General features: G+C 45.7%; 1 protein-coding gene and 1 pseudogene across 1 annotated transcript in view; both read left to right on the forward strand.

The window, feature by feature from the left end:
* LOC135707868 (lachesin-like) overlaps positions 1-12474 on the forward strand; it is a 113088-nt gene that overhangs the window by 47304 nt on the left and 53310 nt on the right. The gene's annotated exons all lie outside the window — the stretch shown is intronic.
* On the forward strand, positions 3309-8462 carry LOC135707869 (chorion peroxidase-like; annotated as a pseudogene).

The raw sequence follows: 12474 nt of genomic DNA on the forward strand, positions 1-12474 counted from the left end.
ACCTCATTTTCCAGGAACACCTTCATCACACCTCGTAGATCAGACCGGAGATACGTTTGACACCACCACGGCGAGCCAGACGACCGATGGCGGTTATCTCGAAGAACTTTGCGAAGCGCTTGGCGCCTCCTTTACCAGACCTTTTCCTCCTTTGCCACGACCAGTCAATTGTTGCTTGTTAGGTGTGAAGGAGTGGACTAGCCACCACCTTCCTATCAACAATCAATACGAAACTAACGATTTTAAATTGGCTCACTACTTGACTAGCCTATTGGTCCCAAGCAAACGATTAACGTACCCCATTCTAGTCAAAATTCTAGAACTACACAATGTTTTTTTTTGATTCGCTATGAAAGTTTGACAGATAAAATGAGGGATTAGTGGATTTTTCTATGTTTCGAGTGGTGAATCGATTAGCTTGGGACAGAAGAGAGTACCAGAGCTGAGCCAAAAAGATGGCACGTTTCTTCGGAACCTTCTAGTTTAAGAGTTTCCTCTATGTTTCTTCTGCTGCTATTGCTGTTCACCACACCGTCCGAAGCGAAAATGAGCTAATGCCATACAGCAGCTCTCTTTTATATCTTTTCAGGTTAAAGCAGAATGATGTGCAACCAAGTGGTATAAAAGCTACAAAGACTCCTCCCATTATGAGTAGTTTGCTATCGAGTAGTGACACTGGCTCTTTTCCTTTTGCGTACACGACAAATGAGAACGACCCAAATTTGAGTTTAGTTCACTCATAGTCGCCAAAAGTGCAGGAACTCAGCGATGAGTAAATTTGTCTCATGGTTTCCTGTGGAAAACCTAAAAAATCTGTCAAAAAATGAGGAAATTGACGAAAATTTCATTCAGCCTCGGAGTTGTACCAATAGACTGAGTGAATCCAATCTTTACTTTTCTCAAATTCAGGAATTTTTCCCTGGAAAATCCTGGAAAAACCTGGGAAAACATGAGGCAAATTTACTCATCGCTAAGTTCCTGCACTTTATTTCTTATTTCTGAGATAACAAAACTCAAATTCGGGTCGTTCTCATTCGCCGTGATATCACCTTGAAAGATAACGGCGCCGGTGGTTAGCGTGATTACCTCTCACCACAGCAGGCCTGGGTCCAATCTTAGTCGGCAACACCGGCATGTTCTAAGGCATAACATCTCTGATCACGCCTTCCTTCGGGAAGTGAAGCCGTTGGTCCCCGGTTGAGTTGATGGGTCGATGGTAGGGTCCAGGTGTGGGAGCTGCCTCCCTGGTGTCGGTAGCATTGGAGCTCAGTACGGAAAACAAATCTCACGTCACTTTTCAATAGGTCCTATCTACATTGATCGATTCTCTCCATCGACACTCTCTTTTGTAAATAACTCGGCTTCACAAATGTTTCCTGCCGTCTTCGTCGAATTAGATGCTAGATTGTTGCTTCTTCCATCGAAAATATCCGGCCGTGGCGATTCAAAGTTGATCAAGGTTCATCAAAATAATTTGTACCCCTGCTTCCAGTTTGATTACATGAGCATTTTGTGTGATCAATGGTTCTGATTATATACACAAACAGGCAGATGAATTCTATTCCTACTCTTTACTGTAATAAGCTTGGTGGCCCTGAAAAGAGCCGTTTTGTTGCCAAAGTTGGTGATGATTTAACCTCCGAAACCAAACAGAGTGCGTCTCTGTCACTACAAAACGTAGATGACATCCATGGCCGCTTACGCTTGGCGTGTTTAGTGTAGGTGACAGCATCACGGAACTCATTTTTCAGGAACACCTTCAGCACACCTCGTAAATCAAACCGGAGATACGTCAGAAACCGCCACGGCAAGCCAGACGACGGATGGTGGTTATCTTGAAGAATTTGCGTTTGGTTCTGAATAAGGCGATGAGTGTGCAAAATATTACGCAATTCCATCTTCCCTATTCGCACGCGCCCACTTCGACTTGTTTCGTCTACTTACTACTCTCTGACGTCTGTGCTGGGGAAGCAGCATATGCATGTAGGTAATTGATGGATTTGTTAGTTAATTTGACGCTTTTGGACAATGCTGGACATTTACCAGTTTTTCAATAGTTTCTAGTTGAAAATCAACATTCGGAAGCATTGTTATCGATGCGTAGCCATATTTTTGATCGATTGGTGATAAATTTATTGAAATTGGACCAGGGGCAGCTGAATTATTAACGTTCAAAATCTTTCTTAATTTGTTACATGTTCCATTTTCGGTTTTCACAAAGTGTACCTCCATATAGAAATCAAAAACGTAGTCCTACGTCAAAATGTCGTCAAGCGTATTTTTCATGCACGCTAGCACCATCTATCATGCACATTTCGATGCATTGTTTAGCAACCGGAGCATCCCTCGATCATGCAATTTTTTCTCTAGTTGCTTTTCCCTCGTTTTGTCAACGCGTCAGCTGTGTTGAATAAAAACAAAACAGATGGAAGCCAGTGATGTCGGTTCTACGAAATTTTCCGTAGATCTATAGAATTGATTGAATTTTGAAGAAATATGGATCCGTAGCCGTAGGAGAAATTCACATCCTCAGTCTTTTAAGGGATTTGTTTTGATTGATAAGTGTGATTTTTTATTTGCTGGAAACAAGTTTTTAAACGTGGTAATGTTTTTTTTTCACTGTAAAATTTAGTTTATTTGGCTGATTGTGTTAATAACTAATTACTGCAATTAATTACATAGCAACTTGTAAATGGAAAACTAACTCGTCAACGTCTACAGCGTTATCACAACCTATGATAAAGGTGACGTAATTAGTAAAATATTTTAGAATTTCAATTTTGTGCCTTCTGCCCATGTTGTTTAAAACTGTATGTATGAGGTCCTCAAAAGAGAGCCTCCTACGACCGTCAAGGATTGTTGATATCGTTCTCTGCAGGTGTGACCACGCCGGCGTCACTCGTGGATATTCACATCATTTGTGCTTCAATGTTTCAATTGCTCCATTACAGTGTAGGTACTGCTCGTTGTTTGCTCGTCGAATGGTGTGCCATAACAGTCTGTGCTCTATCTTTTCGTTAACGAGTAGATACCAGCCACTACGCTGGGTTGAAGAGAGTCTTCTGCTTCCGATGTTAAGCCACACGCGCTTCACAATTCCTCTCTCGGTTGATCTGTTTGGTCAAGGAAAAAGCGGTGAATTTGATCGGAGGAAGGGTTTTGTTGGATTTTTTGCGGTAAGCGAGGGTATGCTTGCAGGATTGTTTTTAGGCAGGGGAGATCAGCAGGGGGATTGTTGGGATTTGGGTGGATAAGAAAGGAATTATAAAAGGGAATGAAGCCGATCCAGATCCAGAAGATTAGGCCAACGCTGGTCCTGTTAAATTTTAATCTGTAAAAATGCGGTTCAGCATGAGGGAAAAAGTTTTGCTAGTGAGCCATTTTCTGGCAGTGTTGTGCGTTTTGTCCGGACCAATGCAAATCCAGTCAAGACTGCATTCTACCGGTGCAGCAACTAGTCCCAATCTAAACTACTCGGTCGTTCCACAACCCGTCGATGAAAACGTTTGCGAGTACAATGAAGCCTGTACGGCCGCCGTGGAATGGAATCTCTTTTGGCTTTGAAGCGAAAGCCAACTTGAAGCCATGTTCGACTGCAACCCACGTGGATGGAGTTTGCTGTCCCATAAGCGAGCAAAATGAAACCACCACCAGCAGTAGCAGTGGCCACCTTCACAAACATTCCCTGGAGCATCCTGGTGAGTACTTGTACTTGAACGCCATTCACGAGGGCCAACAGGAGTACAACGAAAAGCTTCGCCATGAGGGCATATTTTTGCCAGTCAAAACTTCGCTGAGATGACGAATATGACCTTGGAGGAGCGGTAAGTTGATCGGTTTGTGAGGCTTCCCAGGGCAGTGCAGAAGTGTTGTCTACCACCGGTACCATGCAATCCAAATGCACGCTACCGGACCATCAACGGAACGTGCAACAATCCACGGCCAGACCGTACCAGCTGGGGACAATCTGGCTATTCTTTCGACAGGGTTCTGCCACCAGTGTACGAAGATGTAATATGGGCGCCAAGAATCCAGTCGGTAACCAGCAACCTGCTAGAGAGTGCTCGAACCATTTCTGTAGCGCTATTTCCGGACATTTTCCGACCGGACCTCCACCTGAACATTCTATTCATGCAGCTTAGCCAACTCATATCCCACGATTTTACCCTCAGCCGAAGCTCAAGAATGGTCAACCGATCGAATGCTGCACCCCGGATGGCTCCCAGGAATTGACGGGAGCACAACGGCATTTTGCCTGTTTCCCCTTCTCCGTCAGCCCTGATGATCCGTTCTACTCCAAGTTTGGCGTTCGCTGTTTAAACGTGGTCCGGGTACGACTAGCTCAGGGCCCCAAATGCAAACTGGGCTACGTAAAACAATCCGATCTCATTACTCACTTCATCGATGGTTCGGTGGTGTACGGATCGACTGATGCGGCATTTGCACTTCGCTCGTTCCGACAAAGGTCCCCGGGATTGCGTCCCGTGGGCTCGAGTTTGCTACGATGCCGGTGATATTCGAACCAATCAGCTGCTCGCTTTGACCATGGTTCATACGCTGTTCATGAGGGAACACAATCGAGTGGCAGAGGAGCTGAGTCGACTCAACACACTGGGACGACGAAACGATTTACCAAGAGTCGAGGAGGATAGTGATTGCTGACCTTCAGAACCTGGTGTACAATGAGTACCTTCCGATTCTCCTGGGTCATCGGAAGGCGCAACAGTTCGGTGGATCCTGTTAGAGGGTTCACCAACTTCTACAATCCGAATCTTCGACCGATGACGCTTGCTGAGGTTGCAGTGGTGGCCCAACGTTACGACCACTCCAGCGTTGAAGGGTTCTTCCGACTCCTCCACGAAAAGGCACCTCCGGAGAACGTAGCCATCAAGGACATCTTCAACGATCCGACGAAGACTCTGGAACCGGACAGTTTCGACGAAATGCTGTTTTCTTTTAACCAACAGCCCATGGAGTCAATGGATAACGCTGTCACCTTTGGCCTTACCCGGTTCCTGTTCAAGGAGCGTAAACCATTCGGTTCGGATTTGGCCGCGATAAATATCCAACGGAGTCGTGACTTTGCCTTGCGGCCGTACAATGATTATCGTGAATGTGCAGGACTTCCCCGGATAACCGATTTCCGATAACTGGGCAAGATGGGAGCACGGCTAGCGCAGGTTTTCGAATCTCCCGACGACATCGATCTGTGGCCTGGCGGTGTGTAACCTCCTGCGAATGGTGCCGTTGTGGGACCGACTTTCAGTCATCTGCTAGCGAAGGCGTATAAGTTTGAAGACAGGCACTACTTCACCAATTCTCCGGATGTAAATCCGGGTGCTTTTACGCTGCAGCAGTTGAAGGAAATCCGGCGTACGTCACTGGCCAGTATAATCTGTGCAAATGTGGATAACTGGTTCGATTTCTACCAGGCTCCTCAGGCGTTCCTGCAACCCAGTAACGATAACGTAATGACGAAGTTATCTCTAACGGATTATTTTATATGGATCGCTGTCATAACGACTTTTTTTAATAATTATTGTAGCACTGCAAAAACTATTTCTGTTCGCCACGATGGTGATGATGGATTTTTAATATTTGATTTAATAGCAGATTAATAAAAAAAAAAAGAAGTCTACAAAGGTTTGAGCCTCGCGAACGTATTACGGATATAGAGGACTGAATTTAACATTTTATAAAAAAAAAATGCAATTTTGAAGCTTATTTGGAAGATACCTTGAGTTAGTAGTAAGTTTTCTGGCAAATGTTAGGGGTTCGTGAGCATTCCTGACATTGCTGAAAATTATGATAGCATCAGATTGCGGGGTTGCTAGTGTAATAGGATGCTTTGTTGATTGTTCACTAACTCATGATTGCTTGTAATACTTATGAATATTTAGGTGGACAAAAAGGCGAACTAAGAGGTGGACGCCTGAGCTTTTCCACATTTATATCGCTGTGAAGCAACTGTAAATTCTAGAGGGATGTCATATTTAATTATCTTAAAGATAAATCGTCCAGCTCAAACCCTTGTTGGAGTAAGAGGTGGGACCATCATCATCATCATCATCATCATCTCCTGGAGATGCCGATTGATCAGCAGCGCTTTTGCTTTCAGTTTCAGTCCTCCTTGATCTCGTGCCCTTGTTAATTGTTGCATTGGCGCATGCGCTGGATGCCTTCTCCACAAAAATGTTGAGAAGGATCACCTTTTGGTGAAGAGTAAGTGTATGCAACGAATGCAGCCACACCTGTTGTGACATTTTGCCTATCAGTATATCCCAGTTAATTGTGATCATGTGCCATGTGCCAAGTTGGCAAAAATCACACTCAGAATTTTTATCTGGTTTTCGGTCCTCATCCAATTCGCTTGAATCGGGTTTCCATTAACGAAACCGACATTCATGGACGTTGTTTTGTGTAGGTTATGTAACGCTCCAGACACACGCCCGAAGCGATGGAATAGGTCTCGCACTGTTTCGATCTTGCTTGCCGGTGTAGTGATGACGCTGATATCATCTGCATATGCCACGATCAAGTCGGAGCCACACACTCGCGCGAGAGAATCTACCAGTGGATGTAAATACAACGCAAACAAATGCATCGAGATTGCGCCTCCTTGTCTCACCGACCGCTGGATGGGAAACGATGTCGTAAGGTGCCCATTTATCAACAGGCGGGAAGAGGATAGAGTTGCTCATCTGGGACAGCAAATCCACGAGTTGACTGTTTATGTCGAGATTGCGCATATTTTCAAAGAGAAACGTAGTTTGTACGGCTTCCCGTCGACTGTCAGCTCGTGTTTGCCCCACTTCGAGGCAAGCGGCTTTGACATAGGCAACTACGGTGTTGCGGCTGTATTGAATCCGCAAGACATCTACACGCTTCATACCCAGCGTCACACCAACGAACTGGTGGACCTCCTCGGACGATGGCTTCTTCGGCACATTCGCATAGTCAATGCGAAATGTGTTTTCGTGGCGTTTTATCGCGGACATTGCTACGCAGTATCATAAAAAATGCGGTGAAACTCACGACAATCACTCAATCACGGATACGCACTTTTAAACTGAAAATTGATCAAAAATAGCCGGCAAATGACTTTCGCAGACGATAGTGGTATAAGCATCTATTCGGTACGGAAGTTGAGCGCTAACTGTGCCTCACTAATGAGTGCCCTTTCTACCACCGCTCATCGCTTTAATGTGTACAAAGCAAACAATATGTATCAATCAATGTTATTCATGATGTATTGAACACCAGTTGCTAAAAGTGGATACAATATTACACTCATTACAATTATTTGCTCACAAACTCTGTGTATATTGTACAGCGTAATATTACAGAACTAGCGGAATGACCAAGAATTGGGTATGATATTCAAATTTTTTTTGACGTAGCACTACGTCTTTGATTTCTATACCGGAGGTCACAATAACAAAATCAAAATTCAGACATGTAACGAAAAATCCCAAACACGGACGTAACGATAGAGCGCAAATCGATCACACGACACATTGCGCATGCTCACATGAGCGACCTCACTGCTCGTTTGACCGCTCACCATTTCACCAATGAAAGAAAGGGAGGAGAAAAGCAGCGGTAATAAAAACGCTTGCCAAATCGTGCCATCAAGCTGTACAGTCTCTCTCGAGTCATTCGGTGTTTTAAGTCGGTCATTTGGTCGTGGTACCCGTCGCGAGTTTTCGCTTTGGCTAGCAACGTGTCGTCAGTTCTCGCCTCTCTTGTGGTAGTCGCTAAATCGGCGGTAGTGGAGCAACAATTGAATGCCTCCACTCACCCGCTGAAAAAACAAAAGGTGATGGGTTGCCAAAGTGTGGATGCAACCGCATTCGATCAAGATGCCCCGAAAAGGCCTCGCAAGCAAGCTGGTGCCAGCAACCACACGGAAAGGTTGCTTCAGAGTAATCCGTTCTCGGCACTCCCCGAAGAAGCAGATGTAGATCCAGTTAACAAAACGGGAAAAAGTGCCCCCACTGTTCACCTCGACGAAAGAACTCGCGTTGCTCAGGAATGAGCTGACTAAAAATTAAATCCATCCGCTGTTCAAGCTGTGCAGAACGGGGATCAAAATCTTGTGCTCAACGCTGGCGGACTATAACGCTGTTGGCACTTTTCTTCAGCTGAACCGGTTTGAGTTCTACACTCACGACGTCCCTGGAAGAAAACTACTGAAAATGGTGATCTTCCAAATCTCCCTGTTGCGGAGATTAAAGTGGAATTGGAGCTTCTTCTATCTGCATCCAATCAACATTTTTCCCATTGCGAGACGTGATGAAACCAGTGCATTCCGGGACCAGTTGTACATGGTGCACTACGATAAGGACTCCACCAGTGTGGCTGCTCTGCGGCAGATTCAATGGGAGCAGTATCGCCCTCGGCACCGTGACGTGACACAGTGCACTAATTGTCTGGCATTCGGGCACGGTACGAAAAATTGACACATGAAGGCTCGTTGTGGCAAATGTGCTGGGGCTCACAATACTACCGCCTGCAAGAAGGAAGAAGAAGCTGAACCTAAGTGCGTGAACTGTGATTCCAACCATCTGGGCAGCAATAGAAGATATCCCAAGCGAGCGGCCTTCATCCAGATCCGACAACAGGCTTCCACGAGGAACCAACCTGGTCACCACCGCAATAATCGTGTTCCTATTGTCAACATGGACACGTTTCCTGTACTTCCGGCTCGTCGTATGGTCCCGAACCTAGCACCGCTTCCACTAAACCAGCGCCCCCCCCCCCCTCGTTGCGAATCCAACATCAGATCAACCGGGTTCCAGCCACCGTTCAGTTCAGCATCGCCTCCCTGATGCTGCGGCTCAGCCGAGTCATGGCTCTACTGCCCCGGAATTATCGTACGCCCGTGCTGTGTCAGGTGAGTCAGAAGACAATTCTCCACTCACAAGGGACGAGTGATCCTCGTGACTGAGGTGATCATAATCTTGCGCACCAACAATACACTACCTGAGCAGCTTCGTGCAGTTATGACCCTCGCGCAAAAGTATGGACCGTGAAGCCATCAAAATAGCCAACTGGAACGCTTGCTCGCTCAAGAGCAAAATCATTGAGTTCGTTGATTTCCTCAATGAACGTAACATCGACATTGCAGTCATCAGTGAAACCCACCTGAAACCGGAGGTAAACGTCTACCGTCCTGACTTTCGGGTTCTAAGACTTGATCGAACCAGCTCCGGGGGAGGAGGAGTGACCATTGCTGTAAGGAGAAACATCTGCTGTCGCCTTCTGCCGAGCTTCCAGCTGAAAATCATCGAAGCTTTAGGGGTAGAAGTCTCCACTCCTGTCGGCCCTATCACCATCATTGCGACCTACTGCCCCATGCAAATCACCATCAGGGACGGGTCGGCAGCAGACCTACGGAGGGATATCATCAGACTAACTCGACGGCGCGAAAAGTACGACCTGCAAGAGACTCGCTACACCATATTAGTGCTGGACTCTTCCACCCGGTTGAGCCGGTCTGGCGTACACTCCACCATCGACATATTCATCAGCAACATGGGAGACAACATCTCGCTACCTGTGACCCACCAGGAGCTGAGTTCGGACCACTATCCGGTGGTGGCCGATGTAGGCTCATCCGTCAACCGATTTCTAGCTTCCCGACGCCACTACCTTCGTGTCAGCTGGGAGCAGTTCCAACACTGTGTCGACTCCTCTGTCGACTACGGTGTACTTCTGAAGACGTCCGAAGACGTTGACTGGTGTCTGCGTTCCATCGAGGAGGCGATATCCCAGGCCAGGGAACAACATATGCCAGTATCCAGACAGGTGAGCAATACTCTGAACCTTGGTAGATCTACCAAAGACCTTATAAGACTCCATAACGCCATCCGAAGGCAGTACCAACGCTCTGGTCTGCCTGTCCTTAAGATCCACTGTAATTGCCTAGCAAAAACTATCCAAACCAGGTGGACCGCAGAAATCAGGACTTTGATAACAGCATCCGCTCTCTCCCAGAATGTGCTAAGCCCTTCTGGAAACTTACAAAAATTCTTTAAAACAAGCCTAGGCTCATTCCACCACTGACTCCACTGGATCGTCCCGGCGACCCAGTGGTTCATCTGATAACTCCTGAAGAGAAGGCTGCCGCGATAGGTCAACACTTCGTCAGCTCCCATAATCTCGAACAAAACATCGTCAGCCCTCATGAATCTGAGGTTGCTGAAATTGCAACCAATCTTCTTCAGATTCCTAATATTTTTCCAGAGGAATCCGAGATTACGGCTGACGAACTGTTGGCCTATATCAAATCATCTTAAAGCATGAAGGCCCCAGGTTTCGACAACATCCTGAATCTGGAACTGAAACATTTGAGCTTCAGATTCTACAACCATCTGGCACTGATTTTTAATCTGTGCCTCAGACTTGGCTACTTCCCCTCGTGCTGGAAATCAGCTAAAGTCATACCCATCCGGAAACCTGGGAAGGATCCGTCCTCTCCTTCAAATTTTCCGACCTATCAGCCTTCTCTCAGGGTTATCAAAACTGTTCGAAAGAGCAGTCTACCACCGGCTCCTAACATCTGCCGAAGAAAACAACTTGTTACTCGAGGAACAGTTTGGTTTTCGGAAAGGTCGTTCGACCGTCCACCAGCTGTCTCGAGTAACAAACATTCTCAGGCGGAACAAGTCTGTTTCGAAAACATCTGCCATGGCGTTGTTGGACGTTGAAAAAGCGTTCGACAATGTCTGGCATGATGGCCTGGTGTTCAAATTGCAGCAGTACGGTCTTTCAATCTTCCTAGTGAAGATAATAAACAACTATCTATCAGACAGGACGTTCCGAGTCTCTCTGAATGGCATCACATCGGATGCTTTCAACATCGGTGCCGGGGTTCCACAAGGAAGCATCCTTGGTCCCATCCTATTCAACCTGTTCACCTCCGATATGCCGGCTCTCCCTGATGGTGGATCGTTGCCTCTGTTTGCAAATGACACATCCATCGTCTACAAGGGTAGGGTCATCGGAGCTCTGAGTGCTAAACTTCAGAGTCTGAATATTTCAACAGCTGGAAGATCCGTATCAACGCGGCAAAGACCCAGGTCATCATATTTCCACACTCTAAATCTCCCAGACTTGTTCCGTCGGTGAATAATAAGATCTGCCTGAACGGCACAGTGGTGGAATGGTCCAAAGAGGTAATCTACCTCGGCTTAGCACTAGACAGCAAGCTGATTTTCAGGGAGCACGTTGACAAAACCAAAACAAAGTGTAACATCTTGATAAGATCACTGTATCCACTCATCAACATCCTTCCCGTAATAGAATACGGGATGCCAATCTGGGAGAGTTGCGTCAAATGCCATCACCTCTAACTCCAAAGGATGCAAAACAAGATCCTTAGAATGATTTTTAACAATCCCCCGCGGACTAGAAATTCTGAGATACACCTCCTGGCTGGAATTAAGATATTAGAAGAACGGAGAGTTTTCATCCTGGAAAGGTTCAGAGAGACCTGTCTGAGATCAAATCATCAGATCATACGTGATCTAGCACGTTAGGTTAAGTTATACTCGTAGTTAGGTAGGTTTTCACTTTTTTCAATTCAAACAAAACACACTCTCAATAGGGGTATTCTGATATCATAATCGACAGAAATAAACATAATTTTACTACTACTAAAAGCCGGATCAGTGTTCACTCAGCCGTCAGCCGTCGATGTGTGTGACGCGATCGTCTGTTTACTTGGCAGCAACCATTGTGTGGTCCTTCTCATTGCTCTTCATCAGCAGTTCTTTCGATTGATGCGTCGTCGACTTTGGAAAGCAACCGTTTCGTGATGAGTGTGTGAGTGCTGACCACGTCTGCCTCCCGTTGGCGATACTGCCATACAATTAAACCACTGGAATTGGCTCCCGTTCTGATGAAGGAGGCTTATTGGTTAGCGGAAGATAAAGTGTTTATTGTGTTGTACCTTTTGACTATAGTTTTAAGATGTGTAGTATAGTGAACAAGAAGCTTCGGCTCTGTAAACTTAATTAGATTGAGCCTTTATGAAACAAATTAATGAAGGAAACGAATATTTATAACACATTTAGTTTATTTGAATATCGACTTTTCACGCTACGATGATTAACGTCTGACGTTTTGACCTTTGGATTTCGACCTCCTCCAAGGGATATAAAGTTGCAGACTGAAAAGTTGACAATCGAAAAATCCAGTCGTTTTTCAACTGTAATAGATTCAATGGTCGTAATTGAAACCTTATACCGCAAGCAAACTATTTCAAGGATCAGCTTTAATTTAAATTCTGCCATCCAATGCAGCCACTTCACCTCTCACATAATATAACCACCCAAGCATACGACAATCGCAAATAATAAACCGGCAATTCAGTGTTTATTGAATCTATCGAAATGCAGTCACAATTGCGCGCTGCAAAAACGAAATATTGCGATTTCGACTATCATTTATTACTTAACGTGAAGGAGT

Source organism: Ochlerotatus camptorhynchus, unplaced genomic scaffold (genome assembly GCF_037179485.1).
Source record: "Ochlerotatus camptorhynchus isolate MF236.1 unplaced genomic scaffold, CSIRO-AGI_Acam_v1.1 ptg000321l, whole genome shotgun sequence".
Lineage (NCBI taxonomy): Eukaryota > Metazoa > Arthropoda > Insecta > Diptera > Culicidae > Ochlerotatus > Ochlerotatus camptorhynchus.